The following is an 18005-nucleotide window of genomic DNA, read 5'->3' as shown; positions in this document are numbered from 1 at the left end:
ACAGGAGATCCCCTTGCAGAGGGGTCTCGGGGAGGAGACGAGCCAGTTGGTCTTTTTAACAGTCCAAATGTTTTTTCAGGCACCACAATCCAAATGCATCAATTTTTCTTCAGTCTTCCTCATTCAATGTCCAAATTTCACAAGTATATGATATAATGGAGAAGACTGTGACTTGGGTCAGGTGCACATCTTTGACAACTTCAACTTTTTCTCCTTTTATCATGATGTTACATATTGATTCAGGTGTGAGGATTTTAGTCTTTCTTACATTGACCTGTAATCATACTGAGGGCTGCAACCTTGAGTTGTAATCAGCAAGTGCTTCAAGTCCTCGCTTTCAGCAAGTGAGTTTGTGTCATCTGCATATTGCAGGCTCTTAATAAGATTTCCTCCAGTCTGGATGCCACATTCTTCCTCAAATAATACAGTTTCTGTGATGATTTTCTCAACATACAGATTAAATAAACATGGTGAGAGGCCACAACCCTGATGCACACCTCCTGATTTTAAACCGTGCAATAGGTCCTTCTTCTGTTTGCACCACTGCCTTTTGATCCATGTACTAATTCCAAATGAGTGCAATGAAGTGTTCTGGAATTAACATTCTTCTCATAGTAATCAACAATTTATTAGGGTTCACAAAGTTGAATGACTTTGCATAGTCAATGAAACAGAAGTAAACAACTTTCTGATGGTCTCTGCTTTGGGCCAAGGTCCATCAGACATCAGCAATGAAATCCCTTGTTCCACTTCCTCTTCTGAATCTGGCCTGAACTTCTGGCAGTTATCGTTGTATTGCTGCAACCTTTGTTGGACGATCTTAAGCAAAATAGTACTTGTGTGCTTTATCAATGATATCATTGCATAGTTTGAGCATTCTCTTGGGTCACCTTTTTGTGGAAGAGGCACAGTTATGGATTTCAGTCACTTGTCCAAGTAGCTGTCCTTGTTTCTCTATAAAGTTTGAGATAATCTTCCGAGATTAACAGATGTTGGAAATTTTAAATTATTTTCATCTATGAAGCAGAAACTCGAAGACCACTCAGTCTCAGAGGTTGTTATTCAGTTTGGCCATAAAATGTCTTTAACAGTTCCCACTATGGATGTTGCATCTTCATGTTTAGCACGAGAAACCTTTCTGGCATCTCTTCACATGCTTATAAAATTAAATCATGCTCATCCAGGATAATCTCCCTTTTCCTCAGTGTCACAGATTAGTAACCTTAATTACACCTTCAAAGCCTTTGGTTATACTTGAGTAATGTAACATAACTTCATAAATGATATATCACAAATTTCCTAAAGGGCAAGAGATTATTCAGATAAGAGAAAAAAGGATCAGATTTTTGTGGGCCATCTTAAATTTCTGTTTACTACCTATTTTCTTTCTTTCCTTGAAAGTTGTGGTATTTTAACTTAGATGGTTGTACCTATTAAACCACAAGTGCTCTCTATATTAAGACCCATCAAATTTCTACAATTTCCCCCAAAGTTTCTACAAATATTCAGAAATTATCGAACATAATGACCATGCACAATATAATTATTTACCAGAAACAAAAGATGTTCAATTTCTCAGCATAAACACATGACCGTGTTAGCATGAATGGTCTGAATAACTGCTGATCTTTTTGAGAGTCGCAGTAAACATCTCACCTTATAAAGCTTTCAATTAAAATTATGAGCATTCCAGTTTCAGCTCAAACATATTGAAAGATTCGATAGCATTATTTCTATTCTTACAAAAACAAACCATTTTAACAAAGTGAAAATCAATGACTTTGGGTAGAGGGCGGGGAGGGATCAATTAGAAAACTGATGTCTCGGGCCAAGTGATCACACTGGAGTCTGGAGAGACAAGTCCATCTGGAGAGCTGACAGCTGAGATCTACTTACGCAGAGCAGCAACTACGGAGTCCTAACTTACTGTAAACACAGAGATTGTAATTTAGATGACTTGTTGGCGTGTGCGTGCACAGCAGTTGGAGGGTCAGAAACTCTTGGTGGCTGTGGTCTTGGAGAGAGTGTTTCCCTCTTTCGTGGCCTTCCCTCCCTCTATCAACCAGTTCTGTATCCAGTCTGAGAGGCAATAACTAAGAAAGATTGCTTGTGGCTTTGGAAGAAGGAGGAGAGAAATAGGAATTGTGAAACATGACCAACATTTTCTCCTTAAACAATTTTTTAGAGGAAAAGATTTTACTGAAACCTTAAACCAATTCATGGAAGGGCAGTCTCCTTCCTGTCTCACTTTGCCTTTTTGTCTTACCTAGTAGAGACTGTTCCACTGAAAAATAAGTTGAGAGTCTCATCTATGACTAATGAACAAAACCAATGCATCAAGTCATTTCTGACTCTCAGAAACCCCATATGTCACAGAATAAACAGGTTTCGTGGGGATTGTTTTGTGTATAACCAACAGCAAGGACTTTGAGGACTAAGGCATGCCTGACCAAAGCCACAGTATGTTCAATCACCTCATATGAATGTGAAAGTTGGACATTGAATAAAGAAGACCAAAGAGAGATCCATGCATTTGAATTATGGTGCTGTCAAAGAATGTTGAAAGTACCACGGACTGCCTAAAGAACAAATATATCTGTCTTCAAAGAAGTACAGTCAGGCCTTCCTTAGAAATGAGAATGACAACATTTCATCTCATATACTTTGGGCATTGTGGTAGTTATATAATCTGGTGTCAATTTGGGACTTGAGAGGAGTAAGAATGAAGGGGTGGAGTCTAGTCTGTCAATCGGATCATTGTCAATGAGGCCTTTGTGTTGACATGGCTTTCTCCTGAGAATTCTGAGAAATCCCGTATTTCGTACTTGGAGGCGGGAAACACTTCTCTCTCTTGGCTCACTCCCTGGGAGACGCTGCAGATGACAAAACACATAGAACTACACAAGTGCCCTGAGCTTCTTCCAGGGACATGGGTTTTGGATCCAAACAAAATAAAGTAGTTGATGATTTTAATATTTTTTCTCTTTTCCACAATGTTCATTATTGGCAAGGTAGTCAGAATTTTTGGTTTTTAAATATTGAGGTAGAATAGACAATGGAAGCTTTACTCTTTAATTTTTATCATTAAAGGCTCCACGTTATGCCAGCTATATATCTTGCTCTTCTTGGTGTTACGGACACTGGGTGCCTTCTGACTCATAGTAACTCTATTTACAACATAGCAAATGTGCCATCCTGATAATGGTTTTCCTGTTTGAGCCCCTCATTGCAGCCATCATGCCAATCCGCCTTTTCAGGGGTCTTCTTCTTTTTTTGCTGACCCTTGGCTTTATCAAGTGTGAGGTCCTTTTCCCAGGGACACGTCTCTCCTTATAATACGTCTATAGAATGTGAGAACAAGTGTAGCCATCCTTGCTTCTGAGGAGTCGTCTGGCTGTACTTCCTCCAAGAAGTACTTGTGTTTGGTAGTCCATGGGACTTCCAATATTCTTCACCAGCACCACAATTCAAATGCACCGATTCTGCTTTGGCATTCCTCTTTCAATGTCCAGCTTTCAAATGCTTATGTTGTTGTTATGGGTAGGTACCCTTGGACCATTCAGATTCATAGTGACCTTATGTACAACAGAAGGAAACACTGTTCTTGTGCTATCCTCCCATTTTTTCTTATGCTTGAGACACTGTTGCACCTCCTATCTTAATCTATCTCCTCAAGGAATGTTTTTTGGCTTCCCCTCCACTTTGCTAAGCAGCATGTCCTTGTCAAGGGACTAGTCTTTCTGTATAGCTTGTTTGAAGTATGTGAAATGAAGTCTTGCCACCCTTACCTCTAAAGAAGTGTTCTGGCCTGACTTCTTAAAAGATAAATCTGTTATTTTGATAGTCCATGGTATTTTCAACATTCTTCAACACCGAAGTTCAAATGCATCCTCCAGGCTTCCTTGTTCAGTGTCCAAAGTTCACATGCATATAAGGCGATTGAAAATACTATGTCCTGGGTCAGGCCCACCTTAGTTCTCAAAGTCACATCCTTGTTTTGAAGCACTTTAAAGAAGTCTTATACTGCAGATTTTCCCAAGGAAATGCCTCATTTAATCTCTTGCCGCTGCTTCCACGTGAGGACATGTTGTCAGGAAAGGCCAGTCCCACAGGAAGGGCATCATGTTTGGGAAAGTAGAGGGGAAGTTGAAAAGCAGGTCATCAGGGTGATGAAGAACACTGGAGCTCAGGCACAGAAGCAATCCTGCGCCCAGAGCAGGACCATGCAGTGTTCCCCGTGGTGTGCACAGAGACGGTATGGGTAGGAAAGAACTCAATGCCTTCAAAAATCAGCAGTTTGCAGTTTGGAGCTATGTATAATGTATAATGCTGACATGAAAAGTGTAACTTGTGTTTTGTTTTCATGAATCTCTACCACACATATTCATAGTAGAAGAAGTGATGGTTTTTAGAATATACACTGTGTTTATCTTTGATAAATATTTTGAAGCAGTGGTCCAATGTGGCTTTAGCTATTTTTGCCCCCTCTGCTAATACAAGACATGGCATGTTATTTTTGTTTAGGTGCTATTGAGACCCTTCCGATCATAGCAACCCTATGTACAACAGAGAAAAATATTTTTCAGTACTGCATAATCATCATAGTGTTTATGTTTTAGCTTAGTCTTTTTTCCCAACAGTTTTATTGGCATTTAATTTGTATATTATATAGTACACTCTTTCTATATTTACATTTTCTGGATTTCATATTAAAAAAACATTTACAAAAAAAACCAGTCACTGTATCACATAGATCATTGTGGATCTTCCACTTTTTCTCTGATCCTCTACTTTACCAAGCACAAAAGACTTCTTCAGTTACCGGTGTCTTTTGATAACATGTCCAAATCACATGAGACAAAGTTAAGTCTCCCTTGTTTCTCAGTAACCTGCTGCCGCTGTGCTCCCTCCTAGATAAAAGTGTTTGTTCTTCTGGAAGTCCATGGTCCATTGTCGTCGGTACTGTTCAATACTTTCTATTCAGCTCCTGGAATAGTGGTTTTGTTGTTGGATGTGCAATGACTACTAATAAATGGATAAACAAATAAAAAGATTGGCATTAGTACCTCATAATAATCAACTCAATGGCAGTGAGTTTGCATTTTTGAGTAAATACCTTTTGTAATATTTAGTTACTGCTGCAACCAAGATATATGTGAAACTACGAATTTCACATAGGAATGTGAAATTAATGCTTTTGTCCTTTCAAAAATGAGGTTTTCCTAGACACACCTGATTATCTAGGAGATAGAAAAGATTAGTTGTAACTGAATTATTTCATTGGTTTCTATTCTCATAGTAAACCTCTAGGACTCCATTTAATTTTCCATCATGAAGTCAAACACTACAATTTTCCTAAAATTTGAGAAACCCATTTCTCTTCAACTTGTATACAATTATCATATTCAATCACAATATTAATCTCTACAATATAGTCTCCCTCCAGCTGTAAATACACTTTCAGTACATGCAGTAGAAAAGAAAACACAGCTTCTTTCAGTCAACATATCAGAGGAGGCTGAAATCCAATTTCCTGATTCCCAGTTCAGTTTTCTCTCTATTACAAAAATAATACTACAGAGTGAACTTGAGCTACTATATCGACAGAGAATTCTAACATTCATAGTCACCATCAACAAGTGTACAATCTTCTTCAATTCCAAAGAGTGCTACAAAGAGAAAAAGAGATAAACAAAACAAGTGTGAGGAAGGTATTTGGGAGAGATTTGACATATAAACTTTCATTTTAGTGTACTCGTGAATCCTACACACCCTGTTTTTATGATATTGTTGCTTGACTATATGAAGGTATTTGACCCAGAAAAGATAAAAATAAACAGAAAATAGAACTACTGGGTAAGGAAAATAATATGCCTATGCCTGGTAATAAATAAAGGCAATGCCTCGGGCATAAAATTGTAATTTTGGACTCATATATACAAGCACACATAAAATATCTAGACATGATATATAAAAAGATAATACATTTTAAAGTACATCATTAATAAATTGGTAGGCTTTCACTGGAAAACAATTTTCTCAGATAATAAAATTAGAAATACTAAATCATCAACCTCATCAAATATTACTGCATATAAGACCATTGTATTAAATTATACTGAAGTTATACAGAACACTGAATGATAACCAAATATTACTAGAATTAATCATATAAATAATACAAAGTAAAATGACAAAAAATAGTCATTATAGAAGGAATAATTTATTTAAGCTTATAATAATGGTTGTAGCCACCATTGCTTTTTGTTGACCATAGATTGAGCTGGAAACAAATGAATAAGAGAAAACATGTGACCAGATCAATTACAAATAACAGCTCATAAATTCTCTCTCCCATCACTACATTAGTCACTACTTTAAAAAAATGAACAGTGAAAAAAATTAAGATATATTGTTTTTTTTTAAGTTGAGTCTATCTTTAAATGGATATGATCCAGTTGTACTCTCTTCTATTACTTGTATTTTAAATTTTAAGTTACATTGTGGCTTAGAAAATATAGTACTCTCAAAAGCAAGATTTGTTCAACTATACCTCTTAACTGTAAATAAATAAAATATTAATTTAAAACATTTCAACAATTACATTGGGAAGTCTACAAGATAATTTGCATCAGTTCCCAAATCAGAATTTATGGGACTTGGTCATGTATGCACTATATGCTTAATTGAATTTGAAGATTAACTTGATTTAACATCATATTTAATGATTGGGAAGTATTATGAATTCTATCAATAAAGACTTAAAATTATAAAGTTAGTAAAATAAACCAGATATAAAGATAGATAGCAAATAATTTTAAGCTGATTATATTTTATAGTTTAAATAGTATAATTACTTGAGTTCTAGTTCCAGAAGAAAGAAGATGAGGAGGAAAAGGAAGACATTTTTCAAGTAAGTATCAAGAATCTTACTCTAATGGCACATGGTATATTTTTCCCTGCCTTATTAATAGAAATTAGTTTTTTCAGGTATCTTGTATAAATTATTATTTTCTTTTCATAATAATTGCAAATTATTTATATTTGACACCACAAGTAGTGTTTCGTAATATAAGTTTGATTCATTTCTGATTTTAAAAAGTAAAAAAAGCTGTTCATAAATATAAGTAAAATTTAAGTATAAAACAGTATCAAAAAATAGATTTGCTATGCTTGTAGAAGAATAAATGGATCTTATGGATTGATTGATTTTCTATTCCAGGAACTTAAAACCAAAAAACTATTTTGAAGCTCTTGTAATATTAAATTGCATATGGTAACAGAGGTACATGTTAAATTAGTATTATTGTAGAAATTCAATTCTCACAAACAAGTGTTGGTTTTCCTTTATGAAACTGATTACCTAGAAGATGGAAAAGGTTAGCAGTAACTTTAATGTTTAACTGTTCACTATTTTAAAGCTTTTATTTCAATGTATTAGACTATTTGAAGCTATGCTATTAGATTTAAAAATTAGATTTTACCAATGAGCTACACAGATTTTGATCTTCCTTGCATTGTGTTGTAATTCATACTGAAGGCTAGAATACTTGATCTTCATAAGCAAGTGCTTCAAGTCCTCCTCACTTACAGCAAGTAAGATTGTGTCATATGGATAATGCAGGTTGCTAATGGGCCTTCCTCCAATCCTGATGCCACATTCTTCTTCATGTAATTCAGCTTCTCTGATTCTTTGTTCAGCATATAGATTGAACAAGTATGGTGAGAAGATATAACTCTGATGGCCACATTTCCTGATTTTGAACCCCTGTAATGTTCACCCAACTGCCTCTTGATCCCTGTGCATGTTCCTCATGAGCATAACGAAGTGTTCTGTCCTTCCCATTCTGCTCAAGGTTATCCATGGCTTATTGTGGTCCACAGAGTTAAATCCCTTTTCATGGTCAATGAACACAAGTGAACATCTTTCTGGTGTTTTCTTTGAGTCATGGTCTATTTGACATTAGCAAGGATTTTGCTTGTTCCACCTTCTCTTCTGATTCTGACATGAGCTTCTGGCATTCCCTGTCTGTGTACTGCTGCGACTTTTGTTTGATAATCTTAACAAAATTCTACTTGTGTGCAATATTAATTTTAGCATCCTCTAGTTTGAGCATTCTATTGGGTCATGTTTCATTGGAATGGGCACAAACATGGTCAAGTTGTCCAAATAGCTGTCCCCAAAATTCCCTGGCATAGATGAAAGGATGCTTCCAGTGCCCCTTCAGCTTGCTCAAACATTTCAAATGGTTGTTCTAGCAAGACAAAATCATAAGGATACATTTTGTAAACTGATTCTCAGCTGTGATTAGTTCTCAAGGCATGGATAACTTTTCCTCGGTTAAATGATGGGATAAGGTTTCACTGTTAAGATACAGCTATCATCACCAAAAGATGAATTGTGGATGAGAAGTCGGACCTGTGATCATGTGTTAGATTTTTTCAGCAATTTTATCAGGATGAGATATGAGGAAGCTGGTTCTTTTGTTACCACTTACAATGGACAGACTATTAAAAGTAAGAGATGCATTTGGAGATTAAGAGTTATAACTCAAGTACCTCATAAAAGATCTCATTTTCCACTGTGTCATGAAAGAAAGCCTTATTTCTTGCAGAAGCAAAATGGACATTGCCAAAAACCAAGCCATGAGCCTTTTAATTAGACTGACTGATTATAATGCTGACTGAATTCCCAATCTTGATTTCTTTTTATGTTAAAGTGAAGGAATTGATTGGGGGAAAACATGGAGCTCTACTTGAGATGGGGCATGTGGACATATAATCAGGATGATGGGGACATTAGACACCTAAATTCTATTGAATCCGTTCCATCAGTCAATAGTACCACCCATCCCATCTGAGGAGATCACTGCACCTTTGTCTACTAATCCATTAATAGTAACATCATTATCCCCTGCACTCATATTGGAGGATATTAACCTAACTGTGTATGCTGATAAGATACTTGTGATGATATTTGGAATATCAACTGAGGCAGATGCCTTAAAATTATTGCTATTTTTTTCTGAGAAAATATTCTCACCATCTACTTTTGCTTCTAGACTTACAACTAGGTTTATGTCACACCAAATTCAAAAAAGGAAATATAAAAAGTGATTTGGAAACTAATCACTAAAGAACCACTAGCATTTTCTAAAATATACAAACAGAAGCCTGGGGAATATGTGTGAGAATGGTTATTAATGGTGTGGGACAATGGTGCAAAGAAGATAAAGTCAGATCCATCTGAATTTGATGATATGGGCCCACTAAGAACAGATTCATCATTCAAGTTTTCAACTTAAGAGGTTAGGATATGATTTAATAGTTTATTTTATTGGTTCATTGAAGCCTAGATTGCGGGATTGGTTACAATAATTCAAGTTGAGGTAACCGATTTGCCTAAGCATATGGTAGAAGAAGGTCATAAAAACTTAGAAAAAGATTAAAATAAATTTATTAGAATATACCACAGGCCCACCCTTGGAGTGCCCTGAGGACACACTTTTCACCTTCTACCACAACATCAAAGAACAAAGTTTGAAGTGACCCTCAGCATCCCTGAGACTCCTGTAATTGCTATATTAGGTAAGTCAGGTTTAACAGTAGAGATGACCTAATTAAACTAACACACTGAATTGCAATAAACTGATTGGACTTTGGTGGGGCAGAGCTGGGGACTACGTGACAGCTCTTAATCGGCAGAAGAAACAAGGTAGACTTGTTTACTATAGTGGACAACAGAGTAAAATTAGTAATTAGAATAACCTGATTAATATTGACATATGGTGTTGACTACAAAGTCAGAGTGTTCCTGGGAGTGAAATAGATGGGAAATCTACTAAATACGAACTTGATCTTTATAAGAAAAATTCTTGGTACAGTAAATAACCGTCTAATTCAAATCACCTGAATAGAGAGTCATGCTCCTTCAATTACCAGACTTGAGTAAGCACACAGATGAATAACCATGAATGAAGGGCAGAGTAGGCCCCTCTGAAGAAGGACTTCACTACTGTACCAGAAGTTTTTACTGTTTATCTTTCTTCATTCCTTCTCCAAAAAGATGTCCAGCTTTTATAAGAGTGATTGTTTATTGTGGAAAAGGAAATCATCTGTTTTTCAGGATTACTGGGTATTGGTTCTGAATTGACATTAATACCATGAGATTCAAATAATGTTGAAGGCCCATCAGTCAGAGTTAGAACATATAGTGGTCAAATTACTAATGGAGTCTTACCAGGAGTGTCCAATGGGTCCCCAATACCATTCAGTAGTTATTTCCCCAATATCATAATTTGTAATTGGAATAGACATACTCATCCAACCCCACAAAGGATCCCTGGCTTGTGAAATAAAGGTTATTATGGTAACAAAATCTAAGTAGAAGCCATTAGAACTAGCTCCACCTCGAAAAAAAAATAGTAAACCAAAACCAATGTTGCCAATGTTCTGAGGGGACTACAGAAATTAGCACCAACATCAAGGACTTGAAGGATGTAGGGGTAGTGATTCCCACCAGGTTCCCATTCCTCACCTATTTCTCCTTTGAGAAATAACAATATGTTATCAGAGACTTAACCTGGTAATGGCTCCGAGTGTAGCTGCTCTTCCAGATGTGGCTCCATTACTCCAGCAAATTGAAATATTTCCTGGAATTCGGTATGCAGCTATTGTTCAGGATTTTTTTCAGTTCTGTTTGTGAAGGATTTCCAGAAGCAATTTACCTTCAGCTGGCAAGGACAGCAATAACATTTTCACAGGCCTCCTTCAGACTTATATCAACTCTCCAACACTAACTCCTAATTGATTCCCCAGTGACCTTGATCTCATTTTCCCTCCACAAAATGTCACAATACGCAATTGGGTTTTTCTGTTATTCAGATAATATCTATTGTTGTTGTTAGGTGCCACCCAGTTTATTCTGAACCATAGCAACCTTATGCACAACAGAACAAAACACTACCTGATTACCCACCATCCTAAATGATTGCTCTTATGCTTGAGCGAATTGTTGCAGCCAATGTGCAACCCATATTGTTGAGAGCCTTCCTCGTTTTCTCGGCCCTTCTACTTTACCAAGCATGATGTCCTACCAAAGGGACTGATCTCTTCTTACAATGTGTTCAGAATATATAAGATGAAGTACAGCCATCCTTGCTTTTGAGAAGCATTCTTGGCCACATTTCTTCAAAGACATTTGTTTTTTTGTATTGGCAGTCCACGGTACTTTCCACATTCTATTACAACACAACAATTCAAACACATTGATTTCTTTATAGTGTTCCTTATTCAATGTCCAACTTTCACATGCACATGAAGCAATTAAAAATACCATGACTTATGAGGGTCAGGCCCACCTTAGTCCTCAAAGTAACATCCTTGTTTTTTACCACTCTAAAGAGGTATCATAGCAGCAGATTTACCCAATGAAATGCCTTATTTGATCTCTTGATGGCTGCTTCCATGAGGACTGATTGTGGAGACAAGCAAGACAAATTCCTTAACAGCATTACGTTTTTCTCCATTTTTCATGGACCTATTGGTCCAGTTGTAAGGACTGTGGTCTGCTTTACATTGAGTCTAATCCATACTGAAGGCTACAATAATTTATCTTCACCAGCAATTGCTTTAATTCTTCCTCATCATCAACCAAGGTTGTGCCATCTGCATATCATAGGTTATAATCCTGATGCAGCATTCTTCTTCATATAATCCAGCCTCTCTGATGATTTTCCCAGCATGCAGATTGAATAATTATAGGAGGCTACAACCCTGATGTCCACCTTTCTTGAGTTTAAACCATAGAATTTTTCCTTGTTCTGTTCCCACCACTGCCTCTTGATCCATGTAGCAGTATCGCTTGAGCTAAATGAAGTATTCTGATATTCCCATTCTTTTCAATGTTATCCATAATTTTTTATAAACCACACCATCAAATTACTCAGCATAGTCAATAAAACACAAGTAAAGATCTTTCTGGTATTCTCTGCTCCAAACCCAGATCCATCAGAGGTCAATAGGATAGCCCTTGTTCCTTGTGCTTTTCTGAATCTGGCCCAGACCTCTGGCAGCTGCCCTTCACTGTACTTGTATAGCTGTTGTGGGGTGATCGTTAACAAAATTTGAATTTTATGTTGTTTCAATGATATTGTTCTATAATTTGAGAATTCTGTTGGGTCACTTTTCTTTGGAATAGCTACAAATGTAAATAGCTTCCAGTCAGTTGGCCGAGTAGCTGTCTTCCAAATTCCTTGGCATAGATGAGTAAGTGCTTTCAGTGCTTCAACAGACTGCTGAAACATTTCAATTGGTATTCCATCAACTCCAGGAGTTGTGTTTTTGGCTAATGCCTTCAGTGTAGCATGAACTTGGTCCTTCAGTACCATTGGTTTTTTCTAATTCACTATCTCTTGAAGTGGTTGAATGTTGATCAGTCTATTTCAGTACCTTGACTCTGTGTAGGCTTTTCATTTGTTTGGATACTTCTTGAATCATTTATTATTTTTCCCATAGAATCTCTTAGTATTGAAACTTGAGGCTTGAATAGTTTTCGTGAGTGCTTTCAGTTTAAGATATGCTAAGCCTGTTCTTCCTTTTTTATTTTCTTTGCACCTTTCAATATAATGTTTGACTTTATTTTCTCAAACTGCCCTTTGAAATTTTCTATTCATATCTTTGACTTTATCACTTCTTCCATTTTCCTTGGCTACTCTATGTCTAAGACAAGTATCAGAGTATCTTAATATGTACACATTGATGTGTTACATTAGATAAATTTGCTGCATGGATCTCTTTGGAGAATTTTAAAGCAAGGCTGTTACTTTGAGAACTAAGGGGTCCCTGAACCAACTCATGGCATTTTCATTTACCTCATATATATGTGAGAGTTGGACATTGAATGAGGAAGACTGGAGAAGATTCCATGCATTGGAGTTGTGGTGCTGGAGAAAAATATTGAATATACCATGGATTGCTAAAAGAACACAATGATGGTGACACTCGGTCTTACCTATTCAGGACATGTTGTCAGGAGATACTGGTCCCTGGAGAAGGGCATTAAAAGTATGGGGGCAGCAAAAATTCGAAGGCCTTCAAGGAGATGAATTAGTGCTGTAGGTGCAGAAATGGTCTCAAGCTTCGGAACACTTGTGAGCTGTTGCAGGACCTGGCAGTATTTCATTCTGTCATGCACAGGGTCATTATGTATTGGAACTGACTAAATGGCACATACCAACAAACTTTGGGCATTGGTATCATGGGAGTCAGTCACTGAAAAATGGCAACATATTTGGTAAAATTGGAATTGTGTTTGTTCTGTTTTGCATAGGGACACTATGTGTCAGAAATAAATTGATGTCCCCTAATAAGTTACAAAAACGCTGTAGGACTTTCTACGCTATCGTGGTATAGCTTTGAGGTGAAAGTCATTTGAAAATATCTAATAATGACAGCATCAGCAATATACAGGCTTAGAAATATACTTCTTTAATCAGGCTTGACTTTTGGAAACACACAAAAAATTCTGACCCAAAACTTCAATTTTGTAATGTCTCCATTTCTCAAGACATCTGTTTTAATGCTATTTCATGGCAATTCCTACCTCTTATCCAAAATTGTAATTTGTTTTGTCAGTTTCTCTATATCAATTGCTTAGAACATGATAGCTGTCTCTTAAGTATGTATTTAGTAAATGAATGAAAGAATGAATGAGTGAAAGTGAGAGTTTGTTTTGTTCTGAGCCTCTGAGCCTCCCAAATTCAATCCAGAAAGGATCGTATTCACTTTATTAACAACCCTCTGCCAAACCTCAATGTGTCTGTTTGAGTCATCTCTGCACCAAACAATGTGATCATCTATTCAGACTTGGGACAGATGTCAACCTCTAAAGGTAAGTGACCTACCCAAAACAATAGTAAGCAAATAGGTGATACCACCGAGAATAACTAAAGTCTGGCTGTCAAGGTATTGTGGACTACATGTTAGAAATCAAAAGAGTGAAAGACACTCACCATCTTTTATCACTATTAAGATAACTATACATAACCCCAGTCCATCTATGTGTTTTTGTCTCTGATACAATGAATATATTTCCTCCAATTACTAAAGATTCAAGAAACATCACATTAAATAATTCAGGGTTAATTCTTTGCAAATGTTTTGGGTTAGGTTGAGTGAGCAAAGAAACCAAGTTTGCATGTGGCTGCTCAAAGTGAAATCGATAAATGCTTTTCTTGGTAGAAGGGTCAGATATGAGTGAGCATAAATCAGATGCAAGGCTAAAAAAATGATGACTTCTTAAGACATAGTGGATACCTTTTGTATAGGAAAGTAAAAAGAAAGTACAGCAATGAATGACCCCACTCACTTGAAGGCCTTTCCATTACAATTTTACCTTCAGTATTCTTCAATGGTTGAGAAAAACGCTTTTTGAACTGGTTTCAAGGCATGAATCCATTGATTTACTCAGAGACGTAGCTATCAATACAGAGTCTCCAGGATGTCTGGCACACCAGCCACCTCTAGGAGTATTTTAACTGAAGGATAGGTAAACTGCATTTATATTTATTTTAAACTTTTATTTATTGATTAGCAATTACACTAAATAATGAAATATAGTAAATAACCCATTGTCTAATTTTCCATGTAATATATTTACTATAGGAATGTCAAAATACTATGAAAACATTATATTATCTTTTAAGAAATGCTTTAAAACATTATATAAACATTTTTATATACAGATTCTTCAAAAATTTCAGATGAGGCTCACTCACAGAAAATACTCCCTCAGTTCTGTACATATGGAAAATTAAATGTGATTGTAAATTTTCTAATTTAGCATCCTAAAGCTAATTACCTATTTGAAAGAACTATACTGTATTAATTCAATGAACTGCTATTGAGAATATGTTTGCCTAAAGTAAATATGGTATGTTGACTACAGCATGGAGTCTGGAGCCCAATGCCTGCTTTATTACATACTACTGATTTAATAACCAAGCATTATTTATGCTTCCTCTGTCTCAGTCTTTTTATCTATAAAATGGAGCTCAGAGAACATCTACATTGATAGTGTTGTTATAAATACATTAATTCCTTTAAACTGCTTAAGAAACAAATGCCCAGCACAACACAAACACTTGCGTAAATGTTGGTTATTTTCATTATAAGGTAATAAAGTAAACAAGGGGCAAGAATTTCATAGTTGAGGTTCCATTAATCAGACTTCATGCCCCTGGCTTCTTTTCTATTATGTGAACCATGTGACTTAGTTGAATCCTGGGAAGTATAACGTGACATATGCTCCTCTCAAACCTGATCCATAAAAGCTTCCTCAAATCCTCATATTAATTCTCCCTTCTAGATGAATGGACTGCCCATGATACAGACAGCTGTGAATGGTAATTAATAAAAACGGCAGTCTCCATCAGTGTACGTTCCTAAATATAGACGGGAGAGTTGTGGAATGCTCCTCCTGTCTACTTGCCTAATATTTTTCCATGAGCATGAATAAACTTCTATTGTGTGGAGTTAAGACATTTAAAAATATTTTTACTCAAGTTCTCCATAATTTCATTCTATTGAATAAAAAAGTAATACACATGGAAGCAGAAGTCAAGAAATCAAATGACATATTGCCTAGGGAAAATCAGCTTAGAATACTTCTATTTCTATTACAAGTATTCAGAATTCTTTTGGCACGGAATAAAAACCACTATACGGTATTGCAGTAAAGGTAGTGGTATGGATATCATTAAGGGAAGGTTTATGATCCTTCATTTTATGACTTGCCATACACTTTCTGCCTTTCTTTTTTTTTTTTTCACTTTCTGCCTTTCATATTCTGTTCTTCAGGAATGACATAGGGTTATATAGCCCCAACTTTTACTATCTCATATCTCTGTACCTTACATGCATGTGAAAGTCGAACAAAGAATAGAAAAGATCAAAGAAAAATGATGCCATTGATTATGGTGAAGTTGGAGAAGATGAATATCCTGGGAAACTGTCAGAACAACCAAACCGGTCTCGAAAGAAGCGTAATGGATGTGGCTAGATTTCATTTCATATTCTTCGGATTTGTGATCGTAAGGGACCAGTATCTGGAGTAGCATATTATATTTGGCAAATTAAAGGGGTAGCAAAAATAGGAAGGTCCGCAACAAGATGGATTGACACGGTGGCTACAACAATGGATCAAACATATCAACAATTGTGAGAATGGCACATGACTGGACATTGTTTTCTTCTGATGTATGCAGGGTTTCTGAGGCAGAACCGACTTGGTGGCACCTCATACCAACAGCATACTCTTTACACCTTCTTTTTACGGTACCATCTAATGTAGATGTCAGCTTTCTTAAGAAAACTCACCAGATTTTTCATTTTAAATTATTTTCCTATTCTGAGACTGCACTATGGGTGTGAGTCTGGCACATAGCATATGTCAAATAAATATATGATAAGTGAATTAAGCTGATGTTAAATGGTATAAATGGCTGTGCATTAAAGCATCCCGAGTCACCTCAGGAAATAAAAACAAACCACCTCAGGACCCTCCAGTGGAATCTAAGTCATAGCCATTCTACATAAGATGCCGGATGCTTTATAAACCCGCCCAGGGGCAGCAACCTGTACTTCCTTCTTAGGAAGGAACCACTGACCTTGAGGTTAGCCACCCAGTGATTACCCTGCTTCCCCAAATTCTCAGCTATGAGCATCTTATTGAACCCTTTCCCTCTGTTCATATGTGAGAGTGAGCTGGAAATGACCCACAACAAACAAATGATGAATGTATACTTCCAGTATAAATTGCACCACACTAGATCTATCTTTGTTACAACACAACGGACTCCTGGAAAATTCTTGTTATGTCTTACTCGGCTTTGTAATAGCAGAACTGGGGGCATTACTGGGCACAAATTAAGTTCTTAATAATAGTCTTTGAACTAAATTGATATGTGGTATGGATGAATGTGTTGAGAAAATAGAAGTTGTAAAACTCTTTAGAAAAGTACCTAACTCTCATCCTTAAATAAGCAGCATAAGGTTATTTCAAACTCATTGTTCATGTTATTAGAACAACAAAAAGGCAGCACATTACTGAATTAGTAGCTAATACAATATAAATGAGTTTGGGACGCCACAGGCCATTTTTAAAAGCTTGATGTTCCTTGGCTTGAAGCTTTTAGATAGCGGTGAGACGAAAGCTGATGTATTCTCAGCATACTAAGTTGTACCACACAGCAAAATAGGTTTCAATAATAAAACACTATTGTTTAGAAAGTTGTATAACTTTTGTATTAAAAAAAGCTGGTTTGATTTTTAAAGGCAAAGTATTATTAGTATAATTTAAAATAATGCCTAAGGTGTGATGCAACTGTATTACTTTTTGAAATGCATGTCTGAACCTGACTCAGAAAAAAATACTATTACTATGAGCAATGGCACTTACTTGGTGACCTCTTTCTGGTCAGTAGAATCTTAACTAAAATTGTCAGTTTTGATGACATATTTCTTATTAAAACATTATGGGTGTTTTCTGTTGTGGTTATTTTAAATAGGTGAGATCAATGTAATTAAGTTTTCTATACAATACATTTTAATATTTGTAGATTAGGTCACATAGAGACCACAAATCTATATCCTGTGTTCTTCGATATGACTGAAACATAGAGGCATGAACAGCTATAGAGCCGACATCCTTTCTTCCTTTCTCTTGCCATTTTCCATAACTTGGATTAATAATGTCCCTGTAACAGAAGCAGATAATTTCAGATAATAAAAAATCAAAAAGAACAAAAACTATTGCCAGTGACCCAATTCTGACTCATATTGATCCTATAAGATAAGATACAACTGCCTCAAGCTACCTATCAATGGAGAAACAGAAACAGATGGCGCAGCTGGTGGGTTAGAACCATCCACATCCTTGCTAGGTAACCACCACACCCCAAAATCATCCTAGTTTCAGAGAGAACTCGGTGCATAGGAGTCATTGA

This window comes from Echinops telfairi, unplaced genomic scaffold (genome assembly GCF_000313985.2).
Source record: "Echinops telfairi isolate 266 unplaced genomic scaffold, ASM31398v2 ScPeMD7_7468;HRSCAF=8506_0, whole genome shotgun sequence".
Taxonomy (NCBI): Eukaryota; Metazoa; Chordata; class Mammalia; order Afrosoricida; family Tenrecidae; genus Echinops; species Echinops telfairi.
This window is presented reverse-complemented; position numbering follows the sequence as displayed.